Source organism: Leuciscus leuciscus (assembly GCF_965113295.1).
Source record: "Leuciscus leuciscus genome assembly, chromosome: 3".
NCBI classification, from domain to species: domain Eukaryota; kingdom Metazoa; phylum Chordata; class Actinopteri; order Cypriniformes; family Leuciscidae; genus Leuciscus; species Leuciscus leuciscus.
In genome coordinates, this window is record NC_138727.1 from 31,124,259 (window position 1) to 31,139,884 (window position 15,626).

The 15,626-nt window shown below is 41.9% G+C and overlaps 1 protein-coding gene across 1 annotated transcript in view; it reads right to left on the bottom strand.

Moving 5' to 3' along the window:
* The window catches only part of kcnq5b (potassium voltage-gated channel, KQT-like subfamily, member 5b), a 125,773-nt gene that overhangs the window by 75,338 nt on the left and 34,809 nt on the right, over positions 1-15,626 (bottom strand). The window lies entirely within an intron of this gene.

The following is a 15,626-nucleotide window of genomic DNA, read 5'->3' on the forward strand; positions in this document are numbered from 1 at the left end:
TTTTGTTGTCCATATGATGAGACTAGGTCACATTGATTGATGACGTTTAGTGAATTACAACGGGACATTGGGCTTACTAGCGTCTCGTGCAGCTGTTTTCGAATTGTGTTGGATAATATTTTTCCTTTTTCTTTCTTTCTTTCTTTCTTTCTTTCTTTCTTTCTTTCTTTCTTTCTTTCTTTCTTTTTACAATGGAAAACAAGTGTTACCAAGATTAGCTGCAGTGTGTAAACTTTTATTACCACTCTAAAAGCTAACCAAGGTGGAGGGTTACAGCCTGTCAGAGACAATTTTCCACTTACGGACAAGTGGGGGCGAGAGCGCGTGTCTGCATGGTGTGTGTGCAGTTTAATGTGGTAAAACTTTTATTTTCACTCTTAGTGAAGTTATGACACAAGAAGAAAAGAAGGTGGGGGTGGAGAGAAAGAAAGGCAATTAAAAAAGTCTAAACTTTGGGCTTTGCATAACATTTTTTTTTTTTTAAACTCCTCTACACTATAAAAAAAATATTATAGTAAAAAAAAAAAAAAAAAACTACAAAATAAATAAATAATTGGAGTACATTTGACAAGAAAATACTATTTCAGTCTTCAGTCAAAATTTCATGTTTAATTCAGTGTAACTTGCAAATTCTTTGATATTTTCTATTCATTTCATCATTTACTGATGAGCCGAATTACGAAAGTGGCTGGTTGGAAACAAATATTTTAAGGCAGAGAGGGAGAGAAAAAGGAATAAGATGAATGAGAGAGACAAATTAATTGAGAGATCCAGAAGAGGCTCTGGAAGGTAAATACATAAGAAATGCTAAAGCTTGTAGCCAAAGCAATATCTTTAGCATTTCTTATGTATTTAAAAGCAGCTTGTGCCATCAACTTCCTATGGTCCGACTCATCCAGAGAGCAATATAAGAGCCTTTTTAAAGGTCAAACACACTGTGAGATTTTCTTTGTAAATAGCTTTGAAAAGCTGTCTCTTCTCATTTTCATTTTAAAAAACATTAATATGTGGTTCAGGAGAGGCAATCCGTGCATACTGTATGTACTCTGATTAGCTCTGCTGTATGTATATGTATAATAAAATAAAATATGACATAAAACATAACCCCGTCTCTTTTTGTTAAATGTCAGTTTTAATGAACAATAATAGCCATTATAAAAGAATAAAGTATAAGAAGCTTTTACAATATGAAAATAAAGACAAGCAAACAATTCAGTCAAACATACAAAGTCAGTGCTCTAGTACAATGGTATATACAAAAATATTAACTTTGCCCTCAACCAAAACGATATGCAAATAATAAATTCATGAGGACAAAGTTTGCCTGTTAGATACACAAGATGAATTATATCTGTCATGGTGTCACAAGGCTCCTCCGTCACACACACCCAGTGCTCACTCTTTCCGTTACAATATCTCATATTTAACCATTATAGAGACGTCATAGCCAGTAGCAATCCGGAAAATGTCAAGCCGAGGTAAGGCTATTCTTGGAGGGTATATGCGCGCAGAGCATGCTCAATCAGCTCTTGAGGGAGCTTACTGTCCTCACTGCGAGCATTTCACTAAGTTCTGCTCCTGCCTCGCCCTCCTTTGAGGCTGCAAGATGAGCAAATATTTTTAAATATGCATTATCTTTATGATTAAACCGCAGATTTGAGCTTTTAACAACTACATTCTAACCTGTACAACTACATTTCGTGACACAACAGCAGAAATATTTTTAAAATGATGCATGTTTTCTCCTCCCTCTTTGATGTTTGCTGGTTGGTGTGAGATGCATTCTGGGATACCTGGCTGTTTCAAGTTCGCACAAGTCACCTCCTGATGCATCCTTTATAAAAAGAGATGGAGCAAGAACACATCCAGGGATTTGAACTGTCCATAGTTAATTGTGAACTTTGAATTGTAACAGTACTTGGGGCAGTGACTGATGACGTTTCACATGTTCACAAGGACACAAGTACAGACAAGAACGCATATTTAGAAATGCCTATTGTGTAAGGTTAGCAACAAGAGCATTTTATCTCATTATGTCTAAAATCAAATATATGAAAACTCCTTGCCAAACAGAGCTGATAAAAGCTTTTCTGGTTCCCTTTCGAGGGAACACTGATGCTGTGTCATGGTGTAGACGCAATGGGAATGGCTCAGTTTCTGAGTCACATTTAATACATGCAAAGCCATTGGTCTAGGAAGAAGTCAGGTGACGCAACGTTGTGCGTAATCATCTCTCTAAGTAACACCTGTGAGAAAGCATCACCAGCTTCTTGTCTTCAGAAGCTAATTGTCTGTCACTGGATGTGCAAACTGGCTGTCTTTGTCATATCTGAAAGAAAAAAAAACATGTCAAAGAAGTTTAGGAGATGTGTCTTGCTGCACCCCCAATCTATTCCTGGGGACAATGGACATTTTTTATCTTTGTCTCGGAAAAGACCACGCTCGATCAGCTCTTTGAGGAAGCTTACTGTCCTCACTGCGAGCGCTTCACTAAGTTTTGCTCCTGCCTCGTCCTGCCCTGCTAGTCGAGCCTGAGACGGGTGCTGCTCTTTTTCTCGCTTAGGTCCCGTTCTGGATTTGTAAGCTCGCTCTGTTATTTATTCAACTCCAGACGCAGAACTGCTTTCAGGGGTGGTCTAGCACTAAGGCCGATTACGAGTCGAGTGCAACCGGCGGGCAGTCAACATCTTCCACAAAGCATATGAGAAACTAGTAGAGGCTGTCACTCGCGAAGTGGCCAAACGTAGTTTGAGAATTCTCCAATTAATGAAATAAATGTAATATGTGACAAACAAAACAGTTCAGGAGCGATCTGTGAATTAAATTTCTTGACTTAAACCAAAACTTAACACATACTACCGGGAGTTTTGGTTTTAAGCTCCGCTTCCGTTTGACAAAACAAGAGGTTTATCCCATACTAAAATCCATGTTTATGGTAAGGGCACACGTTGAGCGCATCGTTCGAGTTCCCGGTTTGTAACCTCTGTAGTGGCATTTTGGCGTCATCATTATGATGGACACCTCACTTACTGGCTGGAGCACTGTCGCCCAGCCCAGGGTCTCTGGGAAGACCTTCATCTCTCTCGGCATATCAGCCGCCTAAAGAGTGCAGACGGACAACACATTGCCTACATTATCACCAGGGAGGATTGCATTCACGACCCCTGTTCAGGCTGGTGCAGTAGATCCAGCTCTGGGCTGAAACAAATTGCTTTCCCTGAGGGCAGTTTCCATCGTAAGAGCTGGCATCCTTTCGAGGCAGGGGCTGAGACCTGGGGATTTGCGGACCTGGTATTTCTCCTGGAAGGCTCTCTGTGGGAGATTCTGACCAGGAGGGACCTTCTGTCTCAGACAATCTTTCACCCCCGACCAAAGATCTGGAAACTGTGGGTCTGGCCCCTGACGGGTACCAGTTCATAGATTCTGGTCTCTCAACTTATGTTATTGATACCATAAGAAATACCATTCGGTTTCCATAATAGTACACTTCAGATGAGGAGATGATGCCTTTTTCATCTTAATTTACCGTATTCTCTATTTCTACACAGTAATACAGTCCCAGGTCAGAGACTGATGTAGATCATGAGAATCACTGGAGCTGTTGAGGATAAAGTTGTAACGCTGTAATTTCTGCTGGCATTTCCTAAAATCTATTACAAGAGAGGGTTGATTTTCATGAGAGCAGTTCCTTAACCTAAACGCTAGGTGTCATGGTGTGAGCAACTGCATCTTAACCCAGCTGACTACCCAGTACTGGAGTTACTTTAAGAGCGTCTCTCAGCTGGACTGTCTCCCGCTACCCTTAAGGTTTATGTGGCCGCTATTTCAGCTTGCCACAACCAAATTGAAGGGGTTTCAGTGGGAAAACATGTCCTGGTGTCCTGTTTTCTGCTAGACGGCTGATGTCTGTCTGCGGATCACAGGTTCCCTCATGAGATCTCTCTATTGAATTGGAAGGGTTGTCAGATTCTCCCTTCAACCATTAGAGTCAGCCTCTGTGAAGCTTCTGACTCTCAAGTTGGCTTTGCTTATTGCCATTGCCTCTTTAAAAAGGGTAGGAGACTTGCAGCCCCTGCCTCCTGCCTCCTTCACCTATCAGTATGGCGGTGTGGGTATTGTCGTTCCCATTGCGTCAACACCATGATGCGCCGTCTCGTTCCCATTATCAGGAAACCGGGTTATAAACATAACCCAAAGACGATTGACGACTGCATCACTATCCAGGATGGTTCAGAGGTGAGTTAAGCTCCAGGTTTAAATCCTCTTACAACACTTACAACCTCTGACAACTGCTGCAGGCAACCCCCATGACCGCATGTGGGCTTTGAGCTCTCTCTCTGTTATCAGTTCATTGAAAGTAATAACCATAAACTAGTGCAAAAAGTGTAAGTGTGGTTTTGGCTTCATTCCCTTTATAAAGTTGCTCAGTGCTCAACTGGGTGTACACAGATCCGAAAACTGCACACTCAAAGAAAAGCTCACAAGCAAGCACATGCCCACATACACTTTTTAGCTAGGCTTAGTCTTCATAAATCCCTCAGTGCAGGCAGAATAATATTTTGCTGCATCGGAGCGGCTATTTGCTTTCTGTTAAATCACTGAGAAAAAGTTTACACCATTAATAGTCATAACAGCAGCGCTGACGGCATATTCTTCAATACAACCACTATAGTTATCAGGTTCTTCCAGGGCCCAGCATTTCATCTTAAGGATGAATGTATTTCATAACACTCTCATTGAGAGCCACAGAAAACAGTGTGCAAATGGGATGCATCATTACGCAAGAAGACCAATGAAGAGAGAAGATACTTAATAGAACATTTGTCTTCTCTATTTCCGGACTGATCCTAGACCAGTGTTTCTGAACTGCTTATTTGTTTATAAGTGTTATTTGGAAAAGTTTTAAACTGTTCCCAGTACAGCAATTAGGGTGATGGTGATTCGAAATTGTGTTAAATGAAGGGTGTTTATGTTTTGTCAGGCTAATGTAGCTCTGTGACTGAAGGGATATTAAAGGAAGAAGGGAGGACGAGAGCGAGAGCTAGGCAAACAGGCTCTGAAAACGGTTATCGGCCCGAGGCCACAACGCACACAAACTCAAACCCACACAGACACAGAAGATAGAGAGCTCACCTTCAACATAATCATTTCTCATTGTGTATCAGAGTGTATGAACTGGCACAAGCACAAACAAAACAAGGGTGGCAGCAGCCTGCTAGAACCCAAGGCACTTCCTCTCCATGTGCCTGCTGGATAATTCCAGCACCTGCTGAGCCAACAACCCTGACATGTACAGATGTCCCCTAATATAAGCCCACCTACTGGTCCTCTGATTCCCTAATCACTCTGAATTGCAGAGGAAGAAATAATGAGCAGTAATGTCTGTCAGAAACATTATCTGATCTAAAATAAGAATCTAAGATAAGATGCTATTAACATGGAGTTTCAGAGATGATCCAAAAGTGCCTCAGAGCAAATAACACTATACTGTCAATCAGAGAACAGCAATTCTGCAAGACTCATTTCAAAAAGACAACAGAAACCAGAGGCATCTTTACTATAAAGTTAAATACCTAGATTCTACATTTAAGCAACTGTTCCTATTTAACATATGTCTGCACATCCACTTTACTGGAAAGGTCAAGATCCACTCTCGAATGCATGCAAGTGAACTGACATTTGCATTTTTCAACAGTAACAGCTCCATCTAACCAATTTTCACAGAATTTGGCAAACAACACTGCATTTCTGATAATAAAACATTCCTATAGTGTATATTGATCATAATGGTACACATCCTGAATGCTTAAAACTTTGATGAAGGAAAGTGATGGTGTAATGATCATTAACAAAATAGGTTTGCTATAGAAAGTTATAAACCATAAATAAATGTAACAATTATCCCCCAAAAAATCATAATATATTTGCTTATTCATAAAACAATAAGTCAAAACATGACAAAAACCTTTAAAAGGAAATTCCATTCAATTATTATTATTATTATTATTATTATTTACAATTACTTTACAATTGCTTTTATATATATATATATATATATAAAAGCAATTGTAAAGTAATTGTAAATTAGTAATCTAATATTAAAATACACCAACACACATATTAAACTGAAGTATACAGTATAATTAACTATTATATATGTATATATACTGTATATATATATATATATACTGTATATATATATATACATATATATATATATATATATATATATATATATATAATCCACAGAGCTAAATGCTGCAAGTGCTTGCCATGTAGATTTTGTACAGTTTTGTACCATCAAATGTCTGCAGAGTTATAAAAGAGTCTGCAGCTGTTATAAAACATTCTTTACCACAACCACCTGCCTGAAAGAGTAAATGCAGCCTGCTGATCTGGCACTAACATATGAACAGAATGGACATCCATTGAACAAGTGAGTGCTGACTTGGGCTTTAATGTTTAATCTGGTTATTCTGTCAAGGCTATCCCTTTTTTCCCCTAGAGCCTCACATTATGTTGTGCGGTTGTCAGATGTTTCAGCTGGCAGAGTATGCAGCAGGCCAAGATTAGTGAAGAGCTTATAATTAAATGCACCAAGTAACACTGTAAACAGCATGTCTCCTGCAAGACGGAAAAAAACCCCCACCTTGTACCTTGTATGGTGTTGAACAACTGCTATGCCAACATCAAACTATAAAAAAAATTGAAATTGTGAAAATTATGTCATCGCTTACATTATGTCATTCCAAACTTATATGATTCTCTTTTTCGTTTCTTTTTTTTTGCGAAACACACAAAAAAAAATATTTAAAGAATAGCTATTTAGATGTTTTTGTCCATACAATGAAAGCCAATGAGATCCAAAACATTTCAAGCTTTAAAAAGGACTTAAAGGTAGTGTAAGGTAGCATAAAAGTAATTTTATAAAGCAATACGATCAGTTTGTATGATGAACAGACCAAATTTTAGGTGGTTATTCACTCTGAAATCAAATGAAATCATTGATCGAATCATGCATATAGACTGACACATCAATACTGCCAATAAAACCTCATTGCCATGACACTTATGGACCCCACTGACTATTGTATATTCTTCAAATGTCTTCTTTTGTGTTCCACAGAAGAATAAAAGTTATAGCTACAGGTTTGGAACGATAAGGTTTGGAACGAGTGAGTAAACAGAATCTTTATTTTTAGATGAACTATTCCCTTAACTCTTTGGAATTCAGTCTTTCGCTAAAATATTGTCAACATTGGTTGCAGGCAGCAGAGATGAAACAGGATCTAAGTGCAGTAGTCTTTATTTAGAAATAAACTCAGATCTTAACAAAACAGAATCTCAGAACAAGGCACAGGAACAGAACAACCAACATAAAACGACATAGAACTGACAAAGAACTGAAAGAAACTGAACAGAACTAAACCAATCAGTGGCCATGGTGACAAACAGGCCGGGAAAGTGAGAGAACTGAGCTAATAAACAAACTAAAACCAACCAAAAAACACAGACATGAACAGAACAGATCAAAAACAAACTCTAAACGTGAACAAACAAACTCATAAACGTGACAGCTATACAGTAATCAGGAGTAATAGGACACATTTCCTCTGTATGATCACTTAAATTGGCAATATCTAATTTACTCCATGACAGAGCCCCTGTGAGAGAAGCGAGGGATCTTTGAAATTACTGTTGACTGTGACATGCTTCTTCTACTGAAGAAACTTCAAATCCACTCAGGCCATTTATGACCATAGATATGTGCATTTAAAGACATCATGCAAGAACACAACTGTTATTTTGAATAGTTATTTCTCTTAAGCGTGACCACTAATCTCATATTTTAACTTATACGTTTCCTGAATTGCTGCGTTACCATGCCAGAGACTGTGAGAGCGTGTAAGAGTGAGACACACATGTTTGTGTGTCAGCTGCAACAGAAGCTACTGAGGATTTCCCATTAAAAGAGGGATCAAGTTCTCGTTCCTGCATACCACAAAACCCCTTTCATACACACATGCAGAGAGAGAGAGAGAGAGAGAGAGAGAGAGAGAGAGAGAGAGAGAGAGAGAGAGAGAGAGAGAGAGAGAGAGAGAGAGAGAGAGAGAGAGAGATTCAGAAATAAAGTCTCTGTGCACTAAAATATATTCACTTTTTCATTTTCAGTGCTGGAGCATTTGTTGATGTCTTGACCTTAAGTTGAAAGCATTTTAGCAGATGAGCTGAGACAATGTAGTTTCTGAGTGCCAGCAGACATGAGCGTGAGACAGACTATAGTGAAGTGAACTGCTAGTGGATAAAAGAAAGTGCCTTGTGGCATAAGGAATGGAAAAGAGAGAGACTAAGTGTTCGTGTATGTGTGTGTGTATATAGGCTGTTTTTGCACCTGAGGAGGAAAAATGTTGACTTGTGCTTATAGACGCGAGTGGGTGTTGTATAATACAAATCCATTCTGTTATTTTTTTTAGGAAGAGTCTTCAGTGTGTGTGTGTGTGTGTGTGTGTGTGTGTGTGTGTGTAGCGATGTAAAATAGTCATAAATGCAGGTTGTTTTGTGTGAGTGTATTTACTACTGATAACATTTGTGCATTTTCTTTGCTCAGTGAGGTTGCTGTGAATGGTTTATTTGACATAAATTTGTCATGATGACACAAATGATGTTTTATTAACAAAGTTCGGGAGGAACACGTGCAAATTATCTATCCAATTATTCATGTCATTCCAACCAGCTGTCAACAATCAGTAATCAACATGTCTACCCAATCAGCAAAATGAGTAAAGGCCTATATATATATATATATATATATATATATATATATATATATATACACACAGTCGACTCACCTATGTTTCTCGACAGTTTTCAGCGTCCCTCCACCACCCGTCTCCTCACACTCACCTGGTTACGTTCCTAACCAGAAATACGGGGGGAGTACTCTGGGTTCGGGCCAAAATACTGAGCTTGGAGTCCTCTCCTGTCTCCTTGAACAGCACACCAAATATGCATACTACAGTACTTTACTCTCTCTATCTGATTATTTGTAAGTGTGAAACTCGTGAAATAAAACTGCAGCTAAATAACTGCAAGGCCCTGACTTCAGCACAGATGCAAAGAAACCCTAAGTTATATACAGTATATGATCCCTCAAGTGTTAATAGTTAAATATGGCCTGCAAATCAATGGATGGCAATGCATTTTTAATCCTTATATTTAAATTCTTCTGGTCATTAAACCAAAGCCATATTGTGATGTGATGTCAAGAAAACTGCAGTTATTAAGATGTGATCTCAAAATTATGCGGACAAAACAAGTCCATTGTCTGATGTATGAAACACAGCTCACACAGAAGTCAAAGCTTTTTGTTGGTCAACTTAGCAAATCTGCATGACCAACTTGATCCTGTTACGGAATCTGTGTACATTTTTCACCCCACACATGAAATTCCCGACTGTGTGGATTCCTACTGAAATTCGGCAAACAACGGTAGTAGATGTGATCGCACCTTTATTCCTAATCATGCAGAGCAGTATACAAGGTATAAGAGAATGTTTCACTTAAAGCTGCAGTCCGTAGCTTTTCCTCTTTGTCGCCATCTCTGTTAGAAATCTGCAATTGCAATTATTCGCAGCATTATCAACTTTATGCGGGTTGTGCCTCGGCACGGCACTGCGCAGATGAATCCAATGTTTTGAGGAGAATGTATGGCTGTCAATCACCGCGCTGGTGGTGTGGATACTGTCATACAGAATCACAGATTCTACTTTTTGGAAGTATGACCAACATAAGAATTTTCACCAGAAAGTAACATCCCCTTTTGTTCAGACCAACTAAGGGAAAAAAAAGCATTGCAGTAAATCACGCTGATTAAATCTAACGATCGCTTATCATATCACGTCAAACCGTGCAAATTATACTTTGTTCTCAAATTGTTAATGTTAACAACATCAACATTGCGTGACTTCATTTAATGCCCTTTAGATATTTATCCTTTTTTTCCGCATGGGCCCGGTTGCAGTCTCTTTTTTTTCTGTAGCCACTCCGAAGTCCAAAGTCTTTTACATTTTACAGCAGGTGAATCTCCATGTCACTTGTATTTGTCATTTGAACCTTTCTGGATCCGCCATCAAATTAATAAGTTTAATTATATCAAGTGCTTTGAGACAGGCTATAAATCTCCACCTCCAACATCCTCACACGCAATATAGCCTACTAGCTGAGACACCTTCTTTATGTGTACAGTACAGATGTGACGTAATGACGCAAAGACATGCTCGAATTTCCCGCGGAAATCCACCGGTTCCACTGGAATTAAAAACATTATTACAAGCTACCGATTAGAATCGAGCTAAGGCAAGCCACTGCTGGTTATGTACTTGCTCAAAAATTTATTTTGGATCATTTCAAAAAAGTTACGGGCTGGAGCTTTAACTCAAAAAAAGTCTGTCCATGTATCGACTATCGACTGCAACAATAATAGTAAATAGTTAAAAATTCATGGTTGTAAAAAAAACAAAAAACAAAACATTTGTTTTTGGAGGACCAGCGACAAGCATACTAGAGGCACAGCTAGAACGCGCAAGTGTTTTTGCCAGAATACTGTTCACCCTGTTATTTCATTGTTGTTTTTTAGTCAAGGTAAGCCTATCTTCGATCCTTTTGTTACTTTGTATTTTTAACTTCACATAATTCTGTATTTTAGAGAGACGCGTTGGCACAATTAACAACAGCCGCGAGTGAAAATTAAAATTATTGTTACATTTGCACTTAAGCCTTTGCTCCTAGCAGGTTGGAATTGCCACATTTTCGCGTTATTTACACTTAATTGCCCGACCGAAACAGCATCTGTAAGAATAGCTTTAAATAGAGACATTTCAGATCATTCCAGCAGGACCAGCGACAAGCATACTAGAGGCACAGCTAGAACGCGCAAGTGTTTTTGCCAGAATACTGTTCACCCTGTTATTTCATTGTTGTTTTTTAGTCAAGGTAAGCCTATCTTCGATCCTTTTGTTACTTTGTATTTTTAACTTCACATAATTCTGTATTTTAGAGAGACGCGTTGGCACAATTAACAACAGCCGCGAGTGAAAATTAAAATTATTGTTACATTTGCACTTAAGCCTTTGCTCCTAGCAGGTTGGAATTGCCACATTTTCGCGTTATTTACACTTAATTGCCCGACCGAAACAGCATCTGTAAGAATAGCTTTAAATAGAGACATTTCAGATCATTCCAGCAGGACCAGCGACAAGCATACTAGAGGCACAGCTAGAACGCGCAAGTGTTTTTGCCAGAATACTGTTCACCCTGTTATTTCATTGTTGTTTTTTAGTCAAGGTAAGCCTATCTTCGATCCTTTTGTTACTTTGTATTTTTAACTTCACATAATTCTGTATTTTAGAGAGACGCGTTGGCACAATTAACAACAGCCGCGAGTGAAAATTAAAATTATTGTTACATTTGCACTTAAGCCTTTGCTCCTAGCAGGTTGGAATTGCCACATTTTCGCGTTATTTACACTTAATTGCCCGACCGAAACAGCTGTACTCACTCAAGCGGTGAAAGCATTATCCGTATATCTGTGTAATTTGCGCGCTGTCGCGGAAGCGTCAGCGGAAGCGTTCAGCCTCCTCGTGTGAAGACCGACTCGGGAAAAGACCAGCGACTCTACCTGCGCGACTCCACCGAGCAAGGACACCAGAAAGGCACTTAAGTATCTCCTCTTCCCCTTCTCTTCCCTCTACTTACCTTATTGTTCACCTTAATCAACATGTGCTTTCAATACATTCCTGTTATCTCTCGGCACCGTCCTTTCATCACGCGCAATAGGCAGCGCAATACTGCCAATCTGCGTCCCATCCTCACATCCTCACATACTCCTCTCTCTCTTTCCGTGGGTCTATGGAATTGTCAGTCAGCAGTCAATAAAGCTGACTTCATTCCAGCCTTTGCATCTCATTCTACTCTTAGTATCTTGGGGCTGACTGAGACCTGGATTCGTCCAGAAGACTCAGCAACCCCTGCTGCTCTCTCTAGCAATTTCTCCTTCTCCCACTCCCCTCGCCAGTCTGGGAGAGGTGGGGGTACAGGGCTTCTCGTTTCTAACAATTGCAAATACTCCACGCTCTCTTCTCTATGCAACAACAACTCATTTGAATATCATGCTATTACACTTACAACCCCCATTAAAATCCATATTGTAGTCATTTATCGCCCCCCAGGTCAGCTGGGTAACTTTGTAGATGAGCTGGATGTGCTGCTGTCCACTTTCCCTGAGGACGGCACCCCACTTCTAGTCTTCGGTGACTTCAACATTCATCTCGAAAAGCCACATGCAACAGACTTCACCTCTCTCCTAGCCTCTTTCGATCTCAAACGACTCATCACCACAGCTACTCACAAATCAGGCAACCAACTGGACCTGGTTTACACACGCAACTGCACCACAGAAAACATCCTGGTGACACCTCTCCACGTTTCAGATCATTTCCTCATTACTTTCAGTCTACAACTCTCTACCCCTGCACCCCCACCCCCACCACCAGTCACTTTCAGACGAAACCTGCGCTCACTTTCCCCCTCCCATCTCTCCTCTGCCGTGTCATCCTCTCTTCCCCCACCCTCACAATTCTCATCTCTGGATGTGAATACCGCAACGGACACCTTATGCTCCACTCTAATCTCTTCTCTAGACATTATCTGCCCTCTCTCCTCCAGGCCAGCACGCACTACTCCCTCTAACCCCTGGTTATCTGAGGTTCTTCGGGAACACCGGACCAAACTCAGGGCAGCGGAGAGGAAATGGCACAAATCAAAAGACGCATCTGACCTGAGTATGTATCAATCTCTCCTCTCCTCCTTTTCTGTTGATGTTCATGCTGCAAAATCTTCATACTTCCACAACAAGATCAACAGCTCCTCCAACACACGATTACTCTTCAAGACATTCAACTCTCTCCTCTGTCCACCTCCACCACCTCCCGCCTCCTCCTTAACTGCTGACGATTTTGCGACCTTCTTCACCAACAAAACAACAGCTATCAGCAGTCAGTTCTCAGCTCCACACACACAGGAACCCAGACCGACCCCTTCCACAGCCAATACCCCTCTGTCCTCCTTTTCTTCGCTAACCGAGGAAGAAGTATCTACACTTCTCCTCTCCAGTCACCCTACCACCTGCACGCTTGACCCCATCCCCTCACACCTTCTACAAGCCATCTCTCCCACACTTCTACCATCACTCACACACATCATCAACTCATCCCTCCACACTGGCACCTTCCCTACAGCATTCAAGCAGGCTCGGGTTACTCCACTGCTCAAAAAAACCAACGCTAAACACATCATTGGTAGAGAATTACAGACCTATCTCTCTCCTACCATTCATTGCGAAGACACTTGAAAGAGCTGTCTTCAACCAACTAACATCCTTCTTGTCTCTCAACAACCAGCTGGATGTCAACCAATCTGGCTTCAAGAAAGGACATTCAACTGAGACTGCATTACTGTCAGTCACAGAAGCCCTACGGATCGCAAAAGCTGCTTCCAAATCTTCAGTCCTCATTCTCCTGGATCTGTCTGCTGCCTTCGACACGGTGAATCATCAGATCCTTCTGTCCACCCTCTCATCACTGGGCATCACAGGAACTTCACTCCACTGGTTTGAGTCCTATCTCACAGGTAGGTCCTTCAAGGTCGCATGGAGAGGCGAGATATCCAGAGCACATCAGCTGACCACAGGGGTTCCCCAGGGTTCAGTTCTTGGTCCCCTCCTCTTCTCCATCTACACCACATCACTGGGACACATCATACAGGCACACGGTTTTTCCTACCACTGCTATGCTGATGACACACAGCTCTTCCTCTCCTTTCAACCAGATGATCCCACAGTAGCTGCACGGGTCTCAAGCTGTCTGGCGGACATCTCCACATGGATGAATGAACACCACCTGCAGCTCAACCTGGCAAAGACTGAGCTTCTCGTCCTCCCTGCCAATCCGTCTCTACAGCACGACTTCACCATCCAGCTAGAGTCATCATTAATCACCCCATCAAGATCGGTCAGAAATCTTGGAGTAACGTTTGATGACCAGCTGACCTTCACAGATCACATTTCAAAGACAGCTCGATCATGCAGGTTTGCACTGCACAACATCAGGAAGATCAGGCCTTTCCTAACTGAGCATGCAACACAACTTATCGTCCAGGCCCTGGTCATCTCTAGGCTTGACTACTGCAATGCCCTTCTGGCTGGACTCCCAGCATGTGCGACCAAACCCCTACAGATGATCCAGAATGCTGCAGCTCGTCTTGTCTTCAACGAGCCCAAGAGGGCCCACGTCACTCCTCTGTTCATCTCTCTGCACTGGCTACCTCTAGCTGCTCGCATCAAGTTCAAGGCACTGACGCTTGCTTACAGAACTATCACAGGCTCAGCTCCCTCCTACTTTCACTCACTCCTACGAGTCTACATCCCTACCAGACACCTACGATCGGTCAACGAGCGACGTCTCGTGGTTCCATCACAGAAAGCCACAAAATCACTTTCCAGAACATTCTCATTTACAGTTCCATGCTGGTGGAACGCTCTCCCCACCCTCATCCGGAATGCAGAACGTCTCGGTTACATATGGTAACCCTCGTTCCCTGAGGGAGGGAACGGAGACGTACGTCGTGGTGAACGACGAATAGGAATCTCGCTAGAGAGGCCAATCTACTTCGAGTGAAACTAAAACAAGCCAATACACATTGGCGTGCAATCATTTGTATCAGCTGCGCAGCCTCGCAGCGCGGGTATTTAACGAGCAGCTGATGCGATTGCACTTCAGTTTTTTGCTGAGGAGCCAAGCCTGAAAAAGCTGGACGCCCCTGCGGGTAGCAGCAGATGTGGCGACGGGACGTACGTCTCCGTTCCCTCCCTCAGGGAACGAGGGTTACCATATGTAACCGAGACGTTCCCTATCGTCCGGTCACTACGACGTACGTCGTGGTGAACGACGAATAGGAATCCCTACCAAAGCGCCACAGCTGCTGCACCCCATCCAGCGCCCTGTGTAAGCCTCCACACCTTCTTGCCTGGAAGAACGATAGGAGAAGGCTTACACCGAGAGTATCCGTCACTGTTGTTCCGTTATAACCCATACAGTGAGATTATTGGATAACACTGGGAAAGCGTGCCCGATCTGAGGGAGGGGAACGCTGCGGGAGCCACATTCTTAAGAAGAGTTATGTGGGAATAGACATATGGACTAACCCGAGGGTTGTACTGCATATGAATAATGGGTGACTTAGCCCAAGGGAAAGACACGGGCTTCCGTTTAGGAGCAGCCGTGGAGAATATACACATATGGGATCCCCGTAGGGTCACACATATGGGACCCAGCCGAGACCCGGATCTCAAGGATTCAGCGGATAAAGGCCTGGCACTGGACGCTCCGCCATGTCCGTGCCGAGGGTGTTGGAGGACTCAACAGGTTCGACTCTGGAGCAATAAGGATGCACAGTAGGATGCAGCAAGCCGACAGAGCCGGTACTCACAGTGCTTCTACCCGTTTAGGGTGAGAACACGGGAGGACACAGGCTCTACACGTAGGCTATAGAATCTAGCGAACGTGTTAGGT